The 10,921-nt window shown below is 41.4% G+C and overlaps 1 long non-coding RNA gene across 1 annotated transcript in view; it reads left to right on the top strand.

Moving 5' to 3' along the window:
• Positions 1-8,657, top strand: part of LOC141279338 (uncharacterized) — a 19,921-nt gene extending 11,264 nt beyond the window's left edge. Inside the window, exon 3 of the long non-coding RNA XR_012333392.1 lies at positions 8,193-8,657. This is a non-coding gene — a long non-coding RNA (uncharacterized lncRNA). The remainder of the gene's footprint in view (positions 1-8,192) is intronic.
• The last annotated feature ends 2,264 nt before the right edge of the window (positions 8,658-10,921 follow it).

Here is a 10,921-nt window from a genome sequence, read left to right as displayed (position 1 = left end):
AGGTTGTTTATCATGTAGTTTCCCGTAATCTGAGTTTACTGATTGCACTCTTCTGGTTTAAACATGTTCTTCTACATTTTATATTCTCCTATAAACTGGGTAGTAAATTCTAGAAGCCTGAGTTCATTTCTTTTGGGCAAGACTGCTTCCTTAGATGGTGCTGTGTACCCTCCACCTGTCTTTGTGATGTAGCAGTCTTGGTGTCCTAGACTAGCATTCATCATTTCATTAGAGGTTGTACACTGGTCATATTCTAATTCGAGCATTCCTTTTTCACTTTAACTGGAATACTTGTGAGAGAGGTGATGTCTTCCTCTCATGACACTCTGTTCCTTACCTGAAAAGGCAAGATGGCACGTTTTGGTCTTTTCCTTTATTTACCAGGTTTCCAAAGAATGAGTTAGTTCTCTAGCATCCTTCAGAGATAAGCAATGAAGTTTTTTTTTTTTTCTTTTTAAGAGTCATTATGAGCTCACGTATTAAATATATTTGATGTATTTTTATTCATTTCAGTTATTATTCATATTGACGTTCAGTTGCCCCATCTCTGGTTGGTGGGAACATCTTCTTATTGACTCCCAAGTCCTTGATAGCCTCCTTTTTTTCGGAATAATAAGGTGCTCCAGGCTCATCTTGTGTCTATCCTAAGCCAGACCTGAAATCATCCATTTTTTTTAAGGACCCCTGGTTCTTTTTAGTGGGAAATGGTATTTAGAAACCATACTATTGCTACTAGGTGTTGCTCATTGCTACTGGGTTAGTATTGTCTCTAGCTTTTTTTCAATTGGCAGGTTTAGTAAATATGTAATTTTTTGTTTGTTTTTGTTTTGCAGTATGCGGGCCTCTCACTGTTGTGGCCTCTCCCATTGCGGAGCACAGGCTCCGGATGCGCAGGCTCAGCGGCCATGGCTCACGGGCCCAGCCGCTCTGCGGCATGTGGGATCTTCCCGGACCGGGGCACAAACCCGTGTCCCCTGCATCGGCAGGCGGACTCTCAACCACTGCGCCACCAGGGAAGCTCGGAAATATGTAATTTTTTAAAAATGAAAATTCACTATGAGTTTATACAAATACTTCTAATTGAGTTTTTACTTCACTTCTTCAGTCTTCAATCTGTAACTCTCTTCCATTACAAATAATAAATGATGTTATAGAAAAATATTTAATGATTTGGGAAAATAGCCATAATATCTATTTTAGATAATCATCTATATATAAATATGTAATATATAAATCGCATGTATATCTCAAACATATGGAAGTTAGTAGTGATTATTTCTTGATGATAAAATTAAAGGTAATTTTAGTTTCCCTTTTTTTGCTTTTTAGTATTTACAAAATTTCCAGAATAAACCCATTTTATTTTTGCTATAAGAAAAAATTTGCTAAGAAACATAAATAAACCAGATGGTATAAATTATAATATAGTAAACTGTCTGCCAATCATATGTGGGTAGAATAACGATATTCTATTACATCTGTGGAGTGCTTTACAGTTTACAAATCATTTTACATCCATTACCTTTCACTGATCATCACAGCAGCACTGTTAAGCAGACAGAATAAGCATATTGTCTTATAGGATTTTAAAAAAATGAGGTTTAAAAGGATCACATATGATGGAATCAAGGCTGGAACTCAGGGCCTCTGACTGCTTGGTCAATGCTTCTCCCCTGCGTAACATCTGTCTCTAGATGGTTGTTACCGTGCTGTCGTTTTACAGTAAGGCAAGAAGACCCTGCAGTGTGCTACCTGCTGCTTGGAATGTTATCCTCAGAACTTGCTTTCTTTAGAGCGAGATTTGGAGGCCCATAGAAATGCCAATACTTATTTTTCAATTTAATTTTTATTTTTATCAAAATGATTCATTAACCTAATTTTAGAAGTCAAATATTCTACGAAGATTTTAATGCAAAACAGAAAGCCCCTGCCCTGAAATTCACCACCCCACTCTACCTAATATTCCTTCTCCCCAGAGGCAACCACTTTCAACCACTATTTTTTTTTTTTTGAGCTGCTTCTTATTTTTATTTCTATATTACCAGGTAATCTGTTCTACTGCAATTCCTAGGTTTTTAAAAATGGCTTGAATTAACTTTATTTTTTCTTCCAGTTTTGTTAAGATATAATGGACATACAGCACTATAAAAGTTTAAGGTATACAGCATAGTGATTTGATCTGTGTACACAATACAATGATTATCACAGTAAGTTTAGTGAACATCCACCATCTCACACGGATACAAAACTAAAGAAATAGAAAAATAATTTTTTTTTCTTGTGACAAGGCCTCTTAGGGTTTACTCTCTTAATACTTTCATATATAACATAGAGCAGTGTTAACTATTTTTATGATGATGCTGTACATTACTTCCTTAGTACTTATTTATCTTATAACTGGAATCTGGATTTTTAATTATTAGGTATTATCAATATACTTTCTATTCTTGAAGATGATAATTTAACTGCCTTTTTTCTCTTTACACAGACAATTCCCTTTTCCCCATCCTCTCAGTGTACTTACATCATAAGTTTCGGTTAAACGTTAGTATTTCCATTATAATGACTGTGTAAGTATTATTCTCAGCTGAGCCATGTGGTGTACTATGATGTGCATTCTTGTATTAGTTTTTGTTCCCTCTTGAATTAATAACTGGCTTTTTTTTCATATGTGCTTAGAGTTTTAGGTATCTATCACTGTTTCATCCTCAAACTCTACCAAATTATAAATCTTCTCTCAGTTCTCGCCGATCCATCAAATCATCTGTCAATTTCTTTTCTTATATTTACTTTCTTTTACTTTCTCCTTTCCTTTCCTTTACATAGAAATGTAATTCCCCTTTGTCTGAATGATTCCAATATGGACTGGTTGCTTTCTAGGCTTGCTGTTATAGCTCTTGTTCTAGGATCTCCCTCCACCATATTCCTGGAAATTTTATTGGAGCTCCTGTAATTGTATCTTTTATTTACAGGATCCCATGTCTTCCTCCTTCTTTGTTTCCTCTTCACACTGAGAGCAAATGTATGGGAGGTAGAGTTTTCGAGACCCGATTTTGTTGGATATAGAATTTTAGGTTGGAAATAAATTCCTTGTAATTTTAAGGACATTAATGGTTCCATTGTCATCTTGCTTCCTGTGTTGCTCCCATTTTGCTTCTGATACCATTTTGCCTCTTTACTCTGTTTATGTGACCTTTTTTAATCAATCCCCTCTGAAAACTTAGGATCTTCTCTTTTCCCCAGTGTTCAGAAATTGTATGACACTTGGTGTGGGTCTTCTTTCTTCCTATGTGCTGAGCTGTTTCTGGATTCTTTTACTTTGGAAACTGAGAGATTTGTTTGAAATATTTCATTGCTGATTTTCTTGTTCTCTATTTCCAAATCTCCTTTTATTCAGATATTGGACCTCCTAGACGCTTTCTAATTTTTTAATCTTCTCTTTTTATATATATATGTGTATCTTTTTGTTCTACTTTCTGGGATACTTTCTCAGCTTTGTCTACCCACCCATCTGTTGACATTTTTTATCTCACTGTTGTGGCCTCTCCCGTTGCGGAGCACAGGCTCCTGACGCACACTCAGCGGCCACGGCTCACGGGGCCAGCAGCTCCGCGGCATGTGGGATCTTCCCGGACCAGGGCACGAACCCCTGTCCCCTGCACTGGCAGGCGGACTCTCAACCACTGTGCCACCAGGGGAGCCCCAGGAGCCTGTTTCAGTTGAGTGTTTCTCTTTAAACACCCTCCAGTTCTTGTTTCGTGTACATATCTTTATCTCTCCAAGGATATTAATGATGCATTTTATGAAATTTTATACAGTTCCCTGCATTGCCTCTGTGCTCTTTAAGGTTTTTAAAAGAGGTTATTTTGTTTTTGTGTTTATTTTTCATTGTAAGGGCTTTGCTCATCAGATACTGGTGATCTACGGTTAACTATGCCCAATCAACTAAAAACGAATTGGAGATTTTAGGGCATACGAGCCATGCATGTTGCCTGGTGGGCTTCCCTAGAGGATGATCTGTCTCGGTCATTTCATTGGTGATTCCCTAACAGTATCTGTAAGTCTTTTCTCGGGGGCCAGTTTCACAAGAAGGGGATTCTCCAGTCTCTTCCTGGGGGTGGAGGTGGGGATAGGGACAAAACTGGCTGCTAAGATTTTCTAGAAGCTTAATGGGGGAAGGATCGGGAGGCAGTCTCACCATTTCTATATCGATTTCATTCACTCCTGTTCCTGTTTCCAGCGCAGAATATCTACCCTCACCTGTGCTGCTTTCCAAACGTCCAGACTTTCTCAGCCTCACTCATTCAACAGATACCCAGTCCTCTCCTTGCTGGAGGAGGGGCAGGAACCCAGCAGAGCAGGGCAGTGGAGGGAATCTTAAGACATTCAACCAATCTTCCTGTTTTCAACCCTACCCAGACCCCTCACTTGCAGAAGTGCCTGAGCTTCTAATTTCTGAGTCTTCCTGGGGCTCAGCAGTGAAAATTTTTAGATTCTGGGCTTTCGCCACTGGTCACTTAGGTTTTACTTTCTCAGTTCTGCCTAAGTCAATTATTTCCTGTCCATCTGCTTGATAGATCCAAAGTGTTATTGTCTCCTTTCCAATTCTTTTCTCATTTGTGGTTTTGTTCCTTTTATTCATTTCCCTCTCATTTTTTTAACATCTTTATTGGAGTATAATTGCTTTACAATGGTGTGTTAATTTCTGCTTTATAACATAGGGAATCAGTTATACATATACATATGTTCCCATATCTCTTCCCTCTTGCGTCTCCCTTCCTCCCACCCTCCCTATTCCACCCCTCTAGGTGGTCACAAAGCACCGAGCTGATCTCCCTGTGCTATGCAGCTGCTTCCCACTAGCTATCTGTTTTACATTTGGTAGTGTATATATGTCCATGCCACTCTCACTCTGTCCCAGCTGACCCTTCCCCCTCCCCGTATCCTCAAGTTCATTCTCTAGTAGGTCTGCATCTTTACTCCCGTCTTGCCCCTAGGTTCTTCGTGACCATTTTTTTTTTTTTTTTTTTTTTTTAAGATTCCGTATATGTGTGTTAGCATACGGTCTTTGTTTTTCTCTTTCTGACTCACTTCCCTCTGCATGACAGGCTCTCTCTCAGTTTAGTAGGTGCTGGGGAGGGAGCGGGGATGAAAGTGTGCATGGTAAACCCTCCATGTGCAGCAGAAGTCCACGCCTCAAAGGCCAGCACTTTAAGGGATATTCAACCACCTCCTGGTCTTGTGCTACTTCTGGGAGAAGCACTGTGGCTCTGCTCTTCACTGTATCCGGGGCCTGAACTTGGGACCCCGAATTTCCTCATCTTTCAAGAGCAGATAATATAATAGTGCCTGCCTTGTTGGTTGTAGTGAGGATAACTGGGATGCTATCTGGTTTGTATTTTTAGTTCCCAGCCCTTTGAAAGATATCAATAAACACCAGCCACCTTTTTAAAGATTAAAATTGCTGGTAGGCTGTGCTGGGGGTAGGAGGAAAGCTCACTGGGTTACTGAGGGAGAAGGTAATGCATAGGGAGCTAGAGAATCCTCCTTTACAAATGCTTTGATGACAAGCTCTGGACTTTGAAAGGTAATAATAGTGGGGCTTCCCTGGTGGTGCAGTGGTTGAGAGTCCTCCTGCCGATGCAGGGGACACGGGTTCGTGCTCCGGTCCGGGAAGATCCCACATGCCGCGGAGCAGCTGGGCCCATGAGCCATGGCCGCTGAGCCTGCGCGTCCAGAGCCTGTGTTCCGCGACGGGAGAGGCCACAACAGTGAGAGGCCCACGTACCGCAAAAAAAAAAAAAAAAGGTAATAATAGTAATGATGATAATTACTATTTACTGAGAATGTGTGTGCATCAGTCACCATGCTTTACATGTTATCTCAGTGAAACATCACAATGACCCTAAAAACAGGTACCATTAGTATCTTCATTTCAGAAATGAGCAAGTAGAGGAGTGGAGACGTTAAAACACTTGGTCAATATCACACAACAAAGATGTGACAGATCTCAGATCAGAACCTGCAATGTGTCTAGAGCTGTTAATACCAAGGCCAGAGCTTCTCAAACTTTAATGTGCTCACAAATCACCTGGGGATCTGGTTACAGTGCAGATTCAAGTTCAGTCGATTTGGCACAGGGCTGAGATTCTGCTTTTCTACCAAGCTCCCAGGTGACCCTGAAGCTACTGGTCCAGGGACTGCATTTTTACTAGGCTCCAGACTGAGATGTCTCTATGGCAGCTGTGTCATATGGAACCTAATTTATTTCTCAGGGTACAAAGGAGCCGATATGAACAGTAATGGTACCCCTTTCACTATCTTCCTCTCCTGTGTGCAGAACCGGCAGGTACTCATGTCCCCACCATACACATTCCCCAAGAGTCCCAGTATGTCTCCTATGTGCTCACAGCCCTCTCTACTGCTGTGGCTGCAAGACACTCACTTCTTCCCACCACCTTTGAAGTCCAAGGGTAGCCTTTCACTATTACCACCGCTTCTGGTGCCTTCTCTGAGCATTCCACCTGGAGTTCTAGTTCTAGGTGTTCTGAAACACAGGACCCTCAAGGTGTAGAAAGGCACCGAGTGCCTTCCTACGAGCCCTCAGCAGAGTTGTGCCATGTTTCTTGCAGAAACAGGGAGAAGCCCGTCTTCCACACAAGGTCACGTGGACCCCGGGCAGTAGCACTGAATCTCACAGGTTCCTTATGAAAACAACTCTGTCAGCTGCCACCTGTAGGCTTAATGACCTGGGGAAATAGAACTTCTGTCCTCCTGTACCCCCTCCCCCCTCATTAGCCTCTACTCCCAGCTCTCCTAGAATTCACCACACTGCAAGCAAGTCAACTCAGGCCAGCTTCCAACCTGGGTGGAAGGAATGATGATCCATTTAACTTGCTAGACATACCTAGCTATGCATGAATCTCAGGCTCAGCTAGAACCATGCTCGTGTGTCACGCAAGGCATAATAAAGGAGATTTTGGAGATGCATCTCAAAAATTCAAGTATATCAGAGGCTCAAGGAAAAGCACTGGAATAATTCTGGGATCTGAGGTCAGAGATGCACCTCTGTACTTAGCTGTGTGACCCTGGGCTTTTCAGGAACCCTCTCTGGTCTTCCAAAACTATAAAATTATGAGGCAGAGGCTCCAGATGATCTTTAAGCTGTACCTTTCAGTTCCGTCCGAACTTCTGTTATCTCCTTATAGCACTTAGTGGTCTAGATTAGTCTGTAAGAAATTATTCCTACTCATGAACTATCTGTTCTACCAATTAGAAATCAGAGCAGTGCTCAGGAGAGAGAGCTCAGAATATAAAATCAAATGACTTGCTTTTGCCACTTACTAGCTCTGTGATGTTAGTCAATTCACCCTCCTTTCTAATTCTCCGTTTTCTCATAATAAGTGAAGGGGTTGGACCAAATGAACTCATAATATCAATAATATACAGTGGTTTCAAACTGTAGTCTCTTGGGCGGCATTCAGCCCACAAGCATGTTTTGCGTGACCCATGTAACATTAAATAAACTTTGAGTTGGGTTGCCAGCCTTTGAAAATTAGGAGATTTACATAAAAATCTGGTTTCCTGGCTTTCCTTGAAAGATCAGAAAATCAGCAACACGGGTCACTGTTCTTGGAGAGTCACCAGTGGCCTGAACTGCGTTGCAGCTGTCCTTTGAAAGGGCCATGCCGCCTCTGTATTGTCACAGCCCCTCCTGGGCCCATAGTACTCGTTCATATTATCTGCCCGAGCCCTGTAGATGGCTGAATGTGTGATCCCTGGGCAGTAGTTACACTGAATAGCTGGGTAATATCAGGTGAGTACTTATCCTTTTTAAGACGCAGTATCCAAATTACAGAATGGGGACAATAAATGCTCACATTCTTTCATTGACTATATTAATGAGATAAAGCAGAGATCAGCACACTTTTCTGTAAAGGACCAGAGAGTAAATATTTTAAGCTTTGTAGACCACATGAGGTATCCGTTGCATATTGTCTTGTACTTCTTCTTTTAACAATCTTTTAAAAATGTGAACATTCTTAGCTCTCAGGCTGTACAAAAACAGGCCCTGGGTGGATTGGGTCTGTGGCCCGTGTTGCCATCCCCTGAAATAAAGTATGTGAAGTGCTTACAATAACGCCTGGCCAACTGAGTATCAAGAAATGCAGTTCTCGATATTGCAATTTCAGGCCTCTCGTTCCCTGACTCTGGGACCTGGGTGGATTCTGCAGTGCCCATCAGAAGTCCCTGTAGCTGCTCTGATTCTCTTCGGACAATACAGAGGGGGACAGCGTTCTGCCTGCTGAGACACGTCTTGCTAAATAGAAAGCCCTGCATGGTGTATAAAGAGCTCCGGAGCAGCACGAGAAATACAGTGCAACTGTGTCATCACCATGAAATCAAAGCCATTGTCTAAGCCATTTGCTAAACCACGTCCCCATTCCAGTTATTCTGCCTGAAACAATCACCTCTGGAGGAAGAGTTGCAGGCCCTTTAAAATCTGACTAGAGGCCCCCTGTTCTCATAGCCTTCCTCCTTTGTTTTGGTCCTTTAACTCCCCTCCTCCCTACCACCCCAAACACCTTGTGCTGTATTAGTTATTATTTAACTTGAATGCCAGGGATGCAGCTTGTGATGAAAGGCACTTGACAAAATAAAATTGCACTGTGTTGTATGACTCTCACACATGTGGCTTGGCATAATTAAAAACAGACATGATATTGTTTTCTCATGTAAAGAATGTGAGAGCTGAATCTGAAGAAATGCCAGTTATTTTCCACGGTGTCCAAGGAACCGGAGGAGAGCATGCATTGAAATAAAAGGGCCAAGGAGTGCATCAAGAGATTGTCCAAAAGATCCACTGACTTTTGTTTCCTTACTGGTCCTTCACCAAGAAATGGAACAAAATCATATAGGGTGGCATAAGCCAAGCTCCTAGCATGACCTTGACCTCAATTCCTTTGACCCGGGCCATGCGCATCCTGTTTGTGGGGACTCATCACTCTTCCATTCATTTAGCAGGCACTGCTTATGTCCCTACTGGGTGTCAAACCCTGTGCTAAGTGCAAGCAATGGAGAGATGAATAAATCAAGTGCCCTGATATCAAAGAATTTATGGTCTAGGGAGGAAGACCGATAGGTTAAACACATATAAAGTATTCATTAGTGCTGTGGTAGCATGAGCCGACACTTGATAAGCACTTACTATGGGCCAGGCATTGTTTTAAGTGCTTTCTATAGGAGCAATTCATTTAATCCTCTCAACGATCTGAAGGGTTATATACAATTTTAAGTGTCCATTTTACAGATGGAGAAAGTGAGGCCAGAGGCTACATAATTCTTAATTCTTTAAGGTCATGTAGCTAATAAGTGGTAGAGCTGTGACTCAAACCCAAGGACCCTGACTTCAGTGCCAGAGCCCTTGAAAGACTAGTACTAAACAGCCTCTTGATAAAAGCACTTGGACCATGTTCTGGGAACACAGTACCAAAAAGCCCCGAATTCTGCCTTTAGAGGCCAGGGAACACATGAGATAACATGACAATTGCCTGGAAGATTCCCTTCTCAGGGAAGGTGGGCAGGACATTCTAGGCAAAGAAGAAACGCATGCCTAGAGAATGATATTTGTAACAGATCCCAAAAAGAGAACATTCAAACCTGTTTTGCTTGACTCTTTTTTTTCAAAGCAACACTCAGCATTACTAGCGATGCCTTGTTCAGTATTAGTCTTTTCTGCAGTTCTGGAAACTTCAAGAGGGCAGGTCCCTGTCTTGTTGATTACCGTAATGCCTAATGCCCAGTACAGGCTTAATAAATATATCTTGAGACTAATGAATAAATCTACTCAAGGTTGAACAGCAGGATGAGGATTAAGCTAATATTACATCTACTATGGACAAGGGTTAATGCTCAGCTTTATTTTATACTCATAAAATATAATTTAAAAATTCTCATTTCACACTGCTTTTTTTTAGCCATGCCCATGGTATTCTTAAAAAGGCTTTAAAATCACAGTTATCATCAAAGCTCCCATTACTATCTGTATCAGTAACATTCTGTACATATACCTGGAGCAATTTTTCTGTGTGCAGAATTCTAAGTACAATGCTGTACTTTACCCATGATAGCCATTAATTAGGTGAAATGAAATGATGTTACAGTTGCATGCAGCACATTTTAAAATGCAAATCCACGTGTGGTGAAAAATGAAATTTCTTTTTTTCTCCTGCAGAAGGAAACCATGCCGATGGCCAATGTAGAAGCCTCCCAAGCTGTCAGGCTTTCTTAGGGAAACTGACACAACTGTCTAAAGAAAAGAACTGTTTTGATTTGCTAGTCAAATCAGCAAAGATGTCTAAGGCTGAGGGTAAGGGGAAAAAGATGGGATCCATTTGCCAAGGACTGGGGAATAGGGCTCCAGAAGGTTTAGCGATTTCATGATTTCCTTCTCAGACATATTTGCAAGTATCACACTGAGAGCAGATATGTCTGATAGGTTACGCCTACTCTTACAGATCTCAAAAGAACAGGGACATGCGGTTGTGTGAGTTGAAGGGGAAATCTTTCCATCCATTCTGTTTTTCTAACGTCTCCATGAATCTGTGACTCTTTCCTGATAATTTTTTCCTACCGATAAAAAGTTTTGATGAGGAAATTATTGTAGAAGAATGATTCAGATGTTGAAGACAATATTTGACTTTCCCCTGAAATAATTTCCCAAGAGTGGGTCACAGAGAGCTTTTTACCTACAACCAGGCAGAACAACATGTTATTATAATTCCTATGCATCTAGTGTAAGCAGTGGAGTGTTGAAATCCCAAAACAGTGTCCATTCCCACATCCAGGCGGACAACCGTCATAAATGCAGGTGGAAGTTTCCAGCACCTACCTACAAGTGGGCTTCCTCTGGATAACAGTT

This window comes from Tursiops truncatus, chromosome 8, assembly GCF_011762595.2.
Source record: "Tursiops truncatus isolate mTurTru1 chromosome 8, mTurTru1.mat.Y, whole genome shotgun sequence".
Lineage (NCBI taxonomy): Eukaryota > Metazoa > Chordata > Mammalia > Artiodactyla > Delphinidae > Tursiops > Tursiops truncatus.
The sequence above is the reverse complement of the archived record's forward strand: the minus strand, read 5'-3'. Positions and strand labels throughout refer to the sequence as shown.